This window comes from Perna viridis, chromosome 12 (genome assembly GCF_037379345.1).
Source record: "Perna viridis isolate PV_CMFRI_1.1 ecotype Kerala chromosome 12, ASM3737934v1, whole genome shotgun sequence".
Taxonomy (NCBI): Eukaryota; Metazoa; Mollusca; class Bivalvia; order Mytilida; family Mytilidae; genus Perna; species Perna viridis.
Window position 1 is genome coordinate 5646300 of NC_142456.1, and position 14282 is coordinate 5660581.

Sequence of the window (14282 nt, forward strand, 5' to 3'; positions counted from 1 at the left end):
ACACGTTTAAGTTTAAAAGTGCTGGAATGTGATGCAAAAAATGGAACTCTGTAGCAAGTGTGGATCCGGGGTATTAGGAATAGGCTTCCATGGACTGTTCCAAACCTGTTTCTGCTACCCTAATGACTGTTTAAATTTCATTTGTACATTCCTCTTTCAACTTTTTCGCAGTTTTAAATAGATTTTTGTTCAATTTGTTAATGAGAGAGCAATCAAAGGAACCAAGGTTATAGCGATAATCAAGAGAATGTAATCCAGGGACAAAGACCAAACATGGAAAACAGACATTCACAACAAAGAACATAAAGTAACTAAAATCATACATACAAAGTAACAACAGTAAATGATCAAGTCGGACTCCACTAAAAACTGGGAGCATGGACCAGGTGCACCGGTAGGGTAAGCGTCCTCTGCTTTTTTAATGGTATGGTGTGATTATTGATTGTTTGCCGTTGAACTTCTAAAGTAACAAAATTAGTCACAATGTGCACAATGATGACAAAAATAACCATATTAATATCAATAGTATTTAGTACATGCATTATCTGCATCATTGCATGCATACAACGCGGTTTCATTTGACAACTATTCGAGACCTAAACATTCCATAATGTGTACTTCCTGTATTGCAATTGTAGATTGAAAATCAAAATATTCAGTAGTAGTATGAAATAACAGAATTAACCGCTTTAATATCCTCACCACCGTCATTATAAAACTACACTTCACATTAAATTTTATTCATCACATATGTTTCTCAGAAAAATAACATGATAAGAAATCTTCAATTTCTATATGTCACAAAAAGTTATGTCCTAGTTATGGTTTTGACCCTTATCTTGTGGCTTGTGATATATAAGCAATAAGACAACGTGGAAAATAATGAAATACAATGGCATGTATCAAAATAAGATGTTTCTATCACACTAAATTTAGGAGTGTCCACTCATAGCCTTATATACATTATCTTTTAAGTCAGAATATGAATTCTTAGTGTAACGTGTCTTGATACATTTTGAAAGTGGTTCCGTTAACATTGATCTTGACGAATCGGTGACGTAAAGGCGATCAACAAGCGATTTAACTTCCTTCGTTTTCATCCTCTTCTTTCCTTCAAATCTCTCATGGTGTGGTTTGGGTTTTGCTTCTTTACAATCGTAAGTTGAATGATCCTTTATGGTATACCCCGTCTCAGTCTCTGGTTTAGATAGGCGGTCACATGATTCATTAATTTCAAAAAGCGACATTGTCTCCCGTTGACTTTTCATTCCATTGTCGGACGGTTTACCAGTGCTGTGAACCTTTCTTATATCCATGGATTTTATTTTTCACTTCACAAATTCCAATGTTTGATTATAATATCAAAATAATCAAATTTGTATAATCGTGTATTTTTGTCTAAAGCTAGCTATAGTAGCTGAAACTGGAGTATAAATACTTTATCATCGACTTTTATTCAGCTGTAGGTGCATATTTTTGTTGTATAAAATCGAAGACTGCTAATATATTCAATCTAAACATGAAATTTAATTTATCAATATATAACTACTGTTTACATTGTTCTAGCAGAAAATCGATTCGGAACAAATATATTATGTATATCCTTCATTCACAACGTACTAGGAATCAATTCCATCTGAATGTTTTAAATATCATACATAACAGAATACATTATTCTGCATTAGTTAACAAGACAAAGACCACATTAATGTAACTGACTAGAGACCTACAACATCATATTTTATATTTAAACAAAATGTTTGGTTAAGTGACTATCTGTAATCAAATCGTGACTAGTATCTGATACATTGATTGAATATAAACGATGATATGATTAATGTTTATATTATATTTACGACTTTAATTACAGCATTCTTTTTAATTAACCCTTAATGAACCGGTATAATGCATTTTCCACCTTTTCCATATCATTGATTGTTTTTATTATCACAAAAAATATAACGTTTTTGATGTTTTAATCCTTTGTATAGAAATTACAATGGATTAATAATTATAAAATCAAAATAATTAACACCATAAATATATTGTCTTCAAAGGTACAGTACATTTAAAACAGATATTCGTAAATATATATTCAGATAAAATAATGAGAAGATCAAAGGTTGTAGCTTGTCATAATAACTGTATTTGTATCCATTCTGCCTTTAAGGAATTCATTTTATTTTCCCAGGGTATTAAATAACGTTAATCAACCCAATGACCGTGATTTATTCCAAATGGTATAAAATAAAAACAATGTACAGGCTATCTTAAATACTAAGTATCAAGTAGACATTTCTATAAACATCAGGCAATTGAGGTATTTTAAAATTCAAAATATATTAATACATGTCGAGGAATCTTTATCAAAAAGGATTACCTATAGATATGATTGACGTATTTACTGTCACATCGTTCGTTTTGTTCTTCACTTTTCAGAATCACATTTGTTTGGATTTTGAAAAGACACGCATAACGTCAGCCAAAATAGGTCAGGGAAAGTGATGGTCCACACAGAATTAGTTTATTTTGCCTTCTTTGTTTTTGGTATGTAATATGTACATTAGTTGGTCGCTTTGCTATTTTGACCAACAAATGCGTATTTCCTTTGGAAAAAAAATAACTTGACATGACGTTGTCAACAAATATTGAACGGGTACATTTATTTTCTTTGCATGACATTTAAACACAAACCTTTTATTTTTGACTTAAAGCCTAAATAAGTACTGAATGTACACATATTAGTTTATATAAGCGAGATATGACGTTATTACACATTTTAACATTGTTTTACCGGTCCACACAACCTCGGAAAACAAAATGATACGGTGTAGTTGCTTGTATTTCCAAAATTGCTCTATTTTGATAAATGTTATCTTGCAGTTTTGACTTTTTGGGTAACTGTGTACCATGTATACATTATATATCATTTTGAATAAAATGATATATGTAGAATGAGACTAATGTTGCGATTTCTATAGACACCCCTGACATTAATTATAAAACTTAACTTAAAAAGTCCAAAATCACTCTTTTTTTCAAAATTTAAGTTTCATATTTCTTGTACATTTGTTATTATTGTTAATATATTCGTCATATGTGGGTATTTTTAAGTAAGGATATGTAAGATAGGTAAAAACATATATATTAGGTACATTTTAAACAACTATATACTGACGTCACAAACTTAGTATCCGTGATTGTATATCTAATTAGTGTGTTATCTTATGTGTAGCTTTTTTTTGTAATTTAAACTATTTTAGGTACAACTTATTGTATAATTAGGCTAAGCTATGCATATTCTTGTATCTTTGTAGTCTTCTTCCTCCACTTGTGGAGTCAGTTGTGGTAATAGTCATCACAAATTTATGATTAGTTACTTTGAACCTTTACAAAGAAAACCAAACTTGAAAAGAGAAGCATGATTTCCATAATTCGATAAACAAACACTATACCCAAAAATCGGACAAAACTAAATTAATAACACAGGTTATAAGAATAATCAAGGGAATAAAGATTCGATCTTTTATCGAAAGAATGTTTTCCAAGGATAAATACTAAACAAGGAATATATACACACACAACATGAAATAACCAAAAACAACACTTACAAAAAAAAACAAAAACAAAAATGGAGACAATTAGTAACCTGGACAAGCTCTGGCATAATGTATGAGTAGAAGAGCGAGGTTTGGCGCGCTGTAAAAACCAGATTTAACCCACCATTATACTTGAAATTCCTATCTTAATGACCACTGCGATATCAGCTACTCCGGTGATCTAATATCTATTGTGTTAGCTTCATTTTGAAAGTGACTTGATTATGTATACGGTAGTTTTGTTGATTTACAAATTCCATAAAGAAATGTTGAAGGAATGTTGCTACAGACGAAAGGAAAGTTGACCATATGGAATAACGTAATCGCGATTGTCGTACAGTTGTTCTTTACCATCGATCTCTAAGTGTACTTCAAGATATGAGGCTGACTTTGGGGTTGATGCGATGTTCAATATCCCTAAAACTAAGATTGTTTAACGATAATATGTCATCTTCTGAAACGGAAACTGAGATCAAAGGATCTAGCTAAACGATGTTCAATCTTTTGGATCAGATCAGCTTTAAAGTCAGCCCCATAAGAGTGAAGGAATAGGTCAGCTAAGAGAAAAGCACAGTTTTCCCATTGGAATGCCGACCGTTGGTTGACAAATGCGTTCATCACACTGGACAAATATGTTGTCGATAACAAAATTCCAGCCTTTTGAAAACATTTTTTCTGTATATTTGAAAGATGATTTGGAATGGTTTTTTTTAACAAAGTATGAAGTATTTTTACCAAGAACTACATATTTATATCTAGGTGTACTGTCTTCTTTTGAGTAAAAAACGATGCATCATGGTTTTGATTCGGAACTTTGTCTGAGTTTGTGGAATAGATGTAAAACGAGGTTTCAGTTCTGCGAAAATTGCGATTGATTTTGGTTTTTCGCCCTATGACAGATCTTCCATGCAGTTCAATAAAGAACGTTTTATAAATCTGTTTTGTATTGGTGCATACGCTGAGCCGAGTCGTTATGTCTTTGCTCACATAAGCAGAGGTTTTCTAATATGTCATTTTAATACACATTATTCTGGTATTGAGCAAAATGGACGACGTTCTATATCCCATTTACCAGATTATTGTTAAAAAAGTGACTGCCAAGTCTTAAATGAGTAGTTTATCAGATTAATGTGACATTGTTCTTATGAAATAATTTTCATCACTGAGACTGCTTTAACACATATTTCTCAGTTTTTTTGTTTTTTGTTTTTTGTTTTTGTTTGTTTGTTTGTTTGTTTGTTTTCTTTTTGCCAACGAGTACTTTTAATAAGATATTTTATTGCTCATTTATCGGCTCAATTTTTTTTTATTTACACACATACTTAATGTATTATAATCACGGTATCTCGAAAATAAATCTGAAATATTTTTAAAGCTGGCAAAGCTGGCAAATTTTCAAATGTAAAAACAAATAAGATTTGAGTTTTTTTTAAACTATAGCACATTAATACAAGTGTAAAACTTAAAAGAATGATTTCAGGAAAAAGACAAGATCTTTTCTTAAATCTAAAAGAATATGTGAGTTACAACTACGCTTCCGGTAGAACAGTTGTCATGTCTAGTGAAAGCAACTTGAGTTTCCTCGATTGAAGAATCAATGTTTGGCTATAGTAACCTGAATATGTCTCCATAGTCGTCCATGACAGAGTTATGGCAGAAAAAAAATGAATAACTTCAACATAGACCATAGCGGTTTTCCAGGAAAAAATAATTAGTTCGGAATAGACCGGAAGCGTGGCTTTTGGACACACTAAAGTATGTGCACTTGTGAACTTCGCACGCTATATTAGTACATAGGGGTAATTTGAATAGGGGTAGGGGGTTTTAATTGTATAAAAATGATATTGAAATTAATTAACAACAATAGTTTGTATGTACAATATACATTTAAATGGTTAAAGTTGATATTGTAATGTTTTATAAAAAAAAGCATATTGCATCTTAGTACATGTATGGTGCATGATACTATGCTGTATATTTCCAATATATCAGAATCACAGTAAAACACCTGCCGAAGTGCTATCGTGTTCAGTGTGAAAAGTTGGGGCAATGGATTAGGAAGTAAATTAATCAGTGTTCAAATAAATATTAAATTACCCGTTATAATGATGTCACAATCAGATTGTCTCAACGTGATAGTTTAGTTCTCAAATATCAGTGAGAAAAAATGTTTCCCTTGTTGTACTGAGACAAAGTAAAAAGGGTGTGTCTTTGTAATAGCGCAAAACAAACAAAGTATTATAGGCATGTTGATTTTCTGCATTCATAATGATCTTTTCTTTTAGAAAAGGAAGGTAAGTTACATTTACTAACTTATACCGATGAAAATAATTTTGAATGGTTGTGATTTATTTATTTACTTATTTTTCTTGCCGTTTAATATTTTTTCCTGTTATTTTTGTTCTGTTTGTTGTTTTTGTTTTTGTTTTATTAATTTTATATATGAATTATTTTTTCAAAAAATTAACCTACCTATTTTCTCTTTATTTTCTTGTTTTTTTTTATTTATTTAATTCTTTAAGTAGCATTTTAATGATAATTGTTCTCTGTCTTTTGTCTTAACTTAAGTCTTTCAGTTCCTGTTTAAATTTATATAAAGGCACACATTATGCATTTCCAGAAGACTATATAGCAAAATTCATTAATGTTTACTTAATTTTTTAAATTTGTGTGCTAGGCTAAGTCTTTTAGTTAGCTGGTGTGCTTATGTATAAAACAATACCTGGTCAAAGGTGTACAGTCCAGGCCACCTGCATAGACTGAAATATATTCTTGAGGTCTTAATGTTAAAAAAATGCAAGTCTGGGAAGTCAACCACTTGTGATTAGCAAAAGATTTTTTCTAAAATAAACCTTGATCAAAAATAAGGAGTTAAATAAAACAAGATTAATATTATACACCAATCGATTTCAATTTGTTTTCTCGCCACTTTTGGTAAAGACCAACAACGTTTTAACCAATTGAAGAAGTTTTCCAGAAAAAAATATAGATCATACCTGCTCCATATTTCAGATGATGCAAAATCTATTCGTGGCAGCTGTTGGTGTCTGTTTGGTTGTAGAATACTCAACGTCAGAATGTGAAAGACGATTTGTCAGAAAAACAATCCGCTTCCAGAACTGCAGATCTAAACGCGTGTTAACGTATGGCTGTAGGGGAACTTGTTCTTCGTATACTAAACCCTCATCTACAAGACCAGACATACTAACACACTACTGTCAGTGCTGCCATGATGCAGAAAAAAGATTTGTTAGTATCCGGCTTGTGTGTCCTAATATTATGGGACACCGTAGGTTCAAAATGTATCGTGTAAGGCTCGCCGTTCCTACCAGATGCAGTTGTAGACCATGTTCAGCTCTTCCGACACGAATTGTGCCGTCCGAACCAGAGTATTTACATGGTTAAAATAGATCCAGGCAGAATAGATACCAGCGAGAAACCTATCATTGGTTCTGAGTATGAAAACATCTTCAAACTGGATCAAAGACAAAGGAATCATATTCTGCCAATCATATTGCGTAATATATTTCATTATATTGCGATGAAAATCAAACATCTTTAAGATCACTTTTAAAAGTTTGTGAATAAAACAATAAACACTAAGAGTAATTATGTATACGGTCGACTTCCAATTAAATAAATAAAACAATTACATGATAAAAACTTATTGTGTCAGCAGCCTTGATATAAAGCAAGATTACACTGTTTTAATTTCGTATCACGTTTGCGATATTATCTTATTCGGGACCTAAGCACTTAAGAAACTTCTACACATAACGCTGTAATTCGAGTCTAAATGTTACGCCTTCATAATTCATGCAATATCCATGATTACCAGTCTTGGTGTAATATTACACAGACTTACGCCAAAGTTATGGCGTTACTTTACTAATATATTACGACATTATGATGTATGTTTTGTGAATAAAGGGTACTAACTGAACTACTGAACTTATAAAACTGTCTAACGATATAGTCAATATAGCAAAAGAAATTTGAATACGACATTTAGGATTGCGTGTCAGACAGGTACTATGTGTGTGTGTGTGTGTGTGTGTGTGTGTGTTGCAATAGAGGAAATCTGACATATATATACACTGATCGGTAGGAATTATGTGCTTTTTTAGTTATCTTTCTTTACATGTACATTAACAATGCATTTTAAATAATGATATTGCAACTCGGTTTATTTAGTTCTAACAGATAGAAAAAAGTAACATTATCTCTATATTGACTGGTTCACCTTCCTTGACATGATACTTGAACTTATTATTAAAGTTGCTATGCTTTTCTGGTATACAAATGTCGTTAGACTTTTTCATTCATCATAATTCTACTTTACTTTATCATCTACGTTTGCAAAGAGTTAAAGACATACATGTATATCAGGATTCTTATGTGGTTATAAGTATCTATGAGAGTGTATGTTCGAACATAATGCGTATTTTATAGATGTTATAGAAGACTGCCGTATAGGGCCACCTTGTAGAAAAAATATCGTAGTTATGTATACAACGGTTGGGGTTATAGTTATTTTTACTATACATATTCCGTTCTAAAGTTTTAACATCCATTAAAAATTTCACAGAATATTGACAGGCAATAAAAATGATATCCGAAATCGGCATAAATCGAAATAAAAACGCTCAACCAAGCCTCGCTACTCCGATTCTAAGCCTTATGTGAATACGTTTTTTTTATTAGAAGCCATTAAACTGTTATTTTCTATAAAGCATTTGAGACAATTTAAGAGATGGTTTTTCACTTTTGCATAGTTTGTATTTATACGAATAAGCTTCAGATAGTACAACATCCGTTAGTTTGTTATGATTATACATGTGTTAATATACAATTCTCAAAATCCAGATACAACAATGAAATACATTGTTAATGTGTGGAATAAAGTTCAGTATTAAAGTAGTAACATTTTCATCAGACGTTTAAATAAGACGTTTCAGCATAAGATTATGGCTGATCTTGATATGTTCATTGCATTCTATAAATTGAAAGTTTTATCTCTTGGTGGAGCAAGACTGTTACATGACACTCTTCTACCAAAACAATTTCTCACAACACTTCTTCTTTGACACTGACGGTAGACAAGAACTTTTATCAATTTTATTAGAACCTTTTAAGTAACTGTCTTTGTAAGAATCATGCAAAATCTGAAAAAAGTGATACACCCCAAAAAAGGCTACATATTTTTATTTTTGTAATTAAGTTGTTTTATGGGTCTATATTATGCAATGTGTAATTATTCATTCAAATCTGCCTGCTCTTAGGAGATAACTGACATTGAAAATCCAATAGTTTCTATTGTATTTGAGTGTCATTTACAGAGTTATCTCCTTTAATTTTGAAATCTACAGTGCATTCTTTATAATTTTTATCTCCCAAGAACACGGGTTGTATAAAAAACTGAATGTTAATTTCTGTTTACTATGGCAATTCAAACAAAATATCAAAAATGAAAATATGTAGGCTTTTTACCCATGAATCACATTTTGCATGATTCTTAGCTGGAGTGCTACTTAAATCGGTAATAAATCTCTTCAACTCTCCTGTTGGTTTCATTAAAGCTGTTTTGATACTCAATATTAACATCCAACCGTCTTGTTTCAAAGTCTCGAAAAACATTTTGTGTTCTATGCAATTCTGTTATAGCTTAATTTATTGCATTGACCGAACCAGGCACAGTGATTGATTAAGGGTTGCTAAACAAGAAAATATGAAGTTCTCTATCTGAATTTTCACAAATTTTCGTTGCCACCTTGATCATGTTGATATCTATATTACAGCAAACTAAGAACCTCCGACAACCACAGATAAGAAGAGAGATTAATAACACCCGCTTTTTACCGCTTCGTCGGTATTTAAGGCACCGGATGCAGAAGCCGCAACCACTTCAACCATCGGTTGTGCTAAAACTATATCAGGTCTAATTATATCATCCTTATATAAATCCGTAAATCAAAGTTACCGCGTGACAATTACAAAAGAACCAATAAAAAGATCCTTCTTTACGTCTTTATTTGATTGACCAGTGAATATAAAGCTCTTAGTGATTCACGAAGTATTTTATTGTTTGCAGCTGCCCTGCCACTCCATGTTAAATTCGTCAAAAACAAACACGATATTTTGTTGTATACTGTGTGTCATCTGACCTTTATATTGACTTCCCTTTCTTCGAGTTTTTGTTTGTTCTTAGTTACTTTCATACCGACAGTTCTATGTTCTGTACATTTATTTTCCTTTTTTATTTCGCATATAATTATTTATGCATATATAATTTATATGACTATGTTTAATGTTAGTTAAGATCATTTAATCAAATATACATTTTAATTTAATGTAACAATATGATGAAGAAAAATGAAATGGGGATTTCCTGAAGAAATGGTTTTTTTTTCATAGGGTTAAGGAATTTTCTATGGGTATTGTAGATGGGGGCAATACGGAATGGGGTGATATATAATGTAACGAGAATTTGATATCATTTCAGATCTGTAAATAACAGATAAAGCCACATAAAATAAATTTTTGTAATTTCGGTTTTTCATTTACAATTTAATACCGTTATACCGTTTAGCACTTAAATGGTATTGTCACATCACAATGTCTTTTTTGAATAATACAAATAAAATCAATTTATCACATGCCTAAGCATTATGTCAAATGTTTGACTACAGCTATAACCTTGGTTGCTTTGATTACTCTTTGAATACACAGTGTTTGTTCATTAGGAGATTTTTGTGAATAACTGATATCTTTTTTCTGATGTCTCTTGTTTTTTTTCGAAATTATGATTAAACTTTGATCTCCATATCATAAACTTGCAAATGTAGCAACATAACCCTGTTCCAGAAGCCTATTTGCTAGAGTTCTAGCGCGATACAAAAAGTCTGCGTAGTTTCGGCAAGCTCTGGCATAACGTATGAGTTGTGATATGAACACTTCATACGCAGGAACCGAAGGGATGTTGCCACAGATGAAAGAAAAGTTGACAATTCTGAATGAAAAGGCATCACGTTTGTCGTAAAGTTTGGTCAATAGTTTTCCTTTACCATCGATGTCTAAGTGTAGGTCAAGATATGAGGCTGACTTCACAGTGTCTGTAGTATCCTTTATCTCAAGTTCTTTTGGGATAGATGCGATGTATCAAATCCCCGAAATTAGGATTGTTTAAAGATGATACGTCATCTATATAGCTGAGATTGAAGGATCTAGCCAAACGATATTCTTTCTTTCTGATCAGATCAGCTATAAAGTAAGCCTCAAAAGAGTGAAGGAATAGGTCAGCAATTAAAGGAGCACAATTTATTCCCATCGGAATGCCGACCGTTTGTTGAAAAACACGTGCACCACACTGGACAAATATGTTGTCGATTAAAAATTCCAGTATTTTGTAAACATCTTCCTCTGTATATTTGGAAGATGATTTGGAATTATTTCTTACAAAGTATGAGAAACCTCTACCAAGAACTATATTGAAAAAAGTCTGAACAATGGCTGAAAAAAATACAATGCGTATAAATGTGCACTTAGTAATATCATTAATTCTAGGTACATCAGGACACCATTTATGCCTATCATCAGAACAATTACTAGGCACAGAATTACAATTGACACTTCATTTGAACGCAGTTTTAGATTTTTAAAAGAAAAAGGTGTAAAAACACAGCTATCATGGTCAATATTCTATGAAATGTGCCTACATGTGTTATAGGTTCGATAGGGCTGATAAAACAGGGATAATACAGATAACCTATAAAATACATGTTTATAATTTCTTGCAAAAAGAAGTTTTACAGCTCTTGAACGGTACAAACTTCCCTTTGACACCATGTTTCATCCCCCATTTCCAATGGCCCCAAGCTCCATTCCCCATTGAGAATCACCCGTTCCAAATAGAAAATGTCTCGCCCATAAAATCCCGGACCCATTGCACATTTCTGTATAAAATATTTATATATTATCAAATTGAATTAAAGATTTTAAAAACTAATTTCCTCATTTTCCCAATTCAAAATTATCATCCCTCATAAACTATTCCCATCACCAATCCCCATCCCTTATAAACTATAAAATATTTTTCCCAAACAAGTACTGTAATAAAATTATTAATATTTTAATGAAATTACCATGTAATATCAAATGATTAAAACTGTTGATGTCCTATATCTCTAACGATATTTTAAATTGGTTATCATTTCGTGTCAAATGTGTTTTTTTATTATTTGTTTGTTTATGCTTTCATTCCAATAAAGAAGTCTCCCCGTCCTAATATTTCATTTTTCAGCAAATATAAGGACCAATCATAGTTACAAGTCTATACAGTACTCTTGGCATGGCAGAATATCTGTATCACTTATTGAATATATATATGGTGCATCTTGAATCCGACCGCTTTGGCAATTTGAGTCGGTATCGAATACTTAGTTAAATGACTATACTTTGTTTCCATTAATTCGATGGGAAATTATTGCTAGCTTCATTTGCGAGAATAAGACAAAAAAGCGTCTAACCAGAATCCAAACAGTTTCCCACCTAATAAAATGCAATTTGATTATTGCAAATATTGGAACGGTTTTCATGAATGGTAATAACAAATTTACCGAACTGAAAAAAAAGCAGTAATCGAAAGGAATAGTCAAGAAGAAAGTCTGTATAACAAATTGCAATATCACGGTAAATACCGGAATGTTAATTCAAAATGCAGAATACCAGATACGTGACGTGGATACTACAAGTATCGTACAAATAATCGAAATTGCAAACAAATAGGAGAATATAAGAAGAAGAAAAATTAGACCGAAATGTTAATATTACCTTTTGAACAGAACTTTAATATCTTCATAAAAACAATGTTTTCGTAGTTTTATTTTATGTAAGGCTTCAGTCAGCATGATTAACTTATTTATTAGAAAGTAACTTTATAAAAATCGTCATGATTTAAATGAAGAAATTATTTGAAGTTGTTACATGAAAACAAACCCGTAGAGATGGGAAAGCAGTATAAATCTTAAACAGTGCTTACGAATCCAGTACTTTAGAAATTATAATTTTACTTGCGTTAGAGTCATTGATTTACAGTCAAAGAGTAATCAAGGGAATCAAGGTTATAGCGGTAATCAAAAGAATGTAATCCAGGGACAAAGACCAGACATGGAAAAGAGACATACATAACAAAGAACATAAAGTAACTGAAATCATACATACAAAGTAACAAAAGTAAATGAGCAACTCGGACTCCACTAAAAACTGGGAGCATGGACCAGGTGCACCGGTAGAGTAAGCGTCCTCTGCTTTTCAAAGGAGTAAGAAATGTACAAGAAAACTTACAAATATTGTGTTAATATTACCTTACCAACAGTCAATATTACCTTACCAACAGTGGTGTACTAAATATGAATTGGAATCAGCCTAAGATCTAGATCTTTTTAGTTGTCAAATTTGCCGGATAAGACATTATACACTAGTAGAACGTTTTCATATAAGTATGCATTCAATGTTGTTTCCGAATTATTCTAGTATCAAATAAATCGTCTTTTCAATGCATGCATTTTGGGCATACACACATTCGTTTTTTTTTACAACAGAGTAATACAAAGTGATATACCTGGCATTACTTAAAAGTAGATTGTAAAGTTTAAAGTGGGGACCATTGCACATATTAACACTAAAATACATAACTATCAGTCACTACAATTCTACACAATGCATGTTTCGTATACATTTGTGACTTAATAAACTGATTTTGACAAACCACATTATATATTGACTGTGTGTGACAACAAGAAAATCTAACTTTTGCAAGATAAGATATGTAAAAACTATGCATCTTATCAATCTAAAATTGGTTTATGACATTTTCAACTTTTGCCTGCTTATATATCATGTTTGTTTGTTTGTTGGGGTTTAACGGCCGAGCAGCGATATTTCACTGTATTCAGACGATGAACATGAAATGGGTGATAAAATGAACATGAAATGATGATGAAATGAAAAAAAAAGATGGGACACAAGGATAATAGGGTCGACAAATTTTGATTGCCACAAGAAAAAGGGGATGGGTAAGGTCGGGCAATTTAACCTCCTGTGGCGGAGCGCAAAGGTGCCTACTCCTATCGAATACCACAGCATGGTTCTTTAACGTGCGAGGAACGTGACATATTTCCCAACACGGTGCACCACCATGGTTTGCGATCAGGTTTTCCGTAATATAGCCTGACAACCCCAGCATGTAACATGCCAGGGGTACCCTATTCACCACCTGGGAAACACATCCCAGTTGCTCTGTGGGCACAGCGCCTAGCCCCCGGCTAGGTTACTGAGCACTATTTAGTCGCCTTTTACGACAAGCTTAGCGCTGCTGCAGGCCATTTCTTTTTACACCCGGACCTGCACGGGGCGCTTATATACTAATTGTATCAACAATTTTGAAATACACATGTGGTAAAACATAACAAGCACAAGAAGAAGTGCTAGACTGGGAATGGCTTCGAGAACGACTAAGGTTTTCACAAAAGTCTATTTCGGACACCTCATCACCAAATTGCGAGAAACAGCTTATAAAAAAAGCTTAATGGTCTCTGAAAAGGGAAGTTCTAAAGTGTCAATGTGGTTAAAATGAAATTTATGACCATATTAACAATCTGATAGACCGATATAAAAGTTACATTG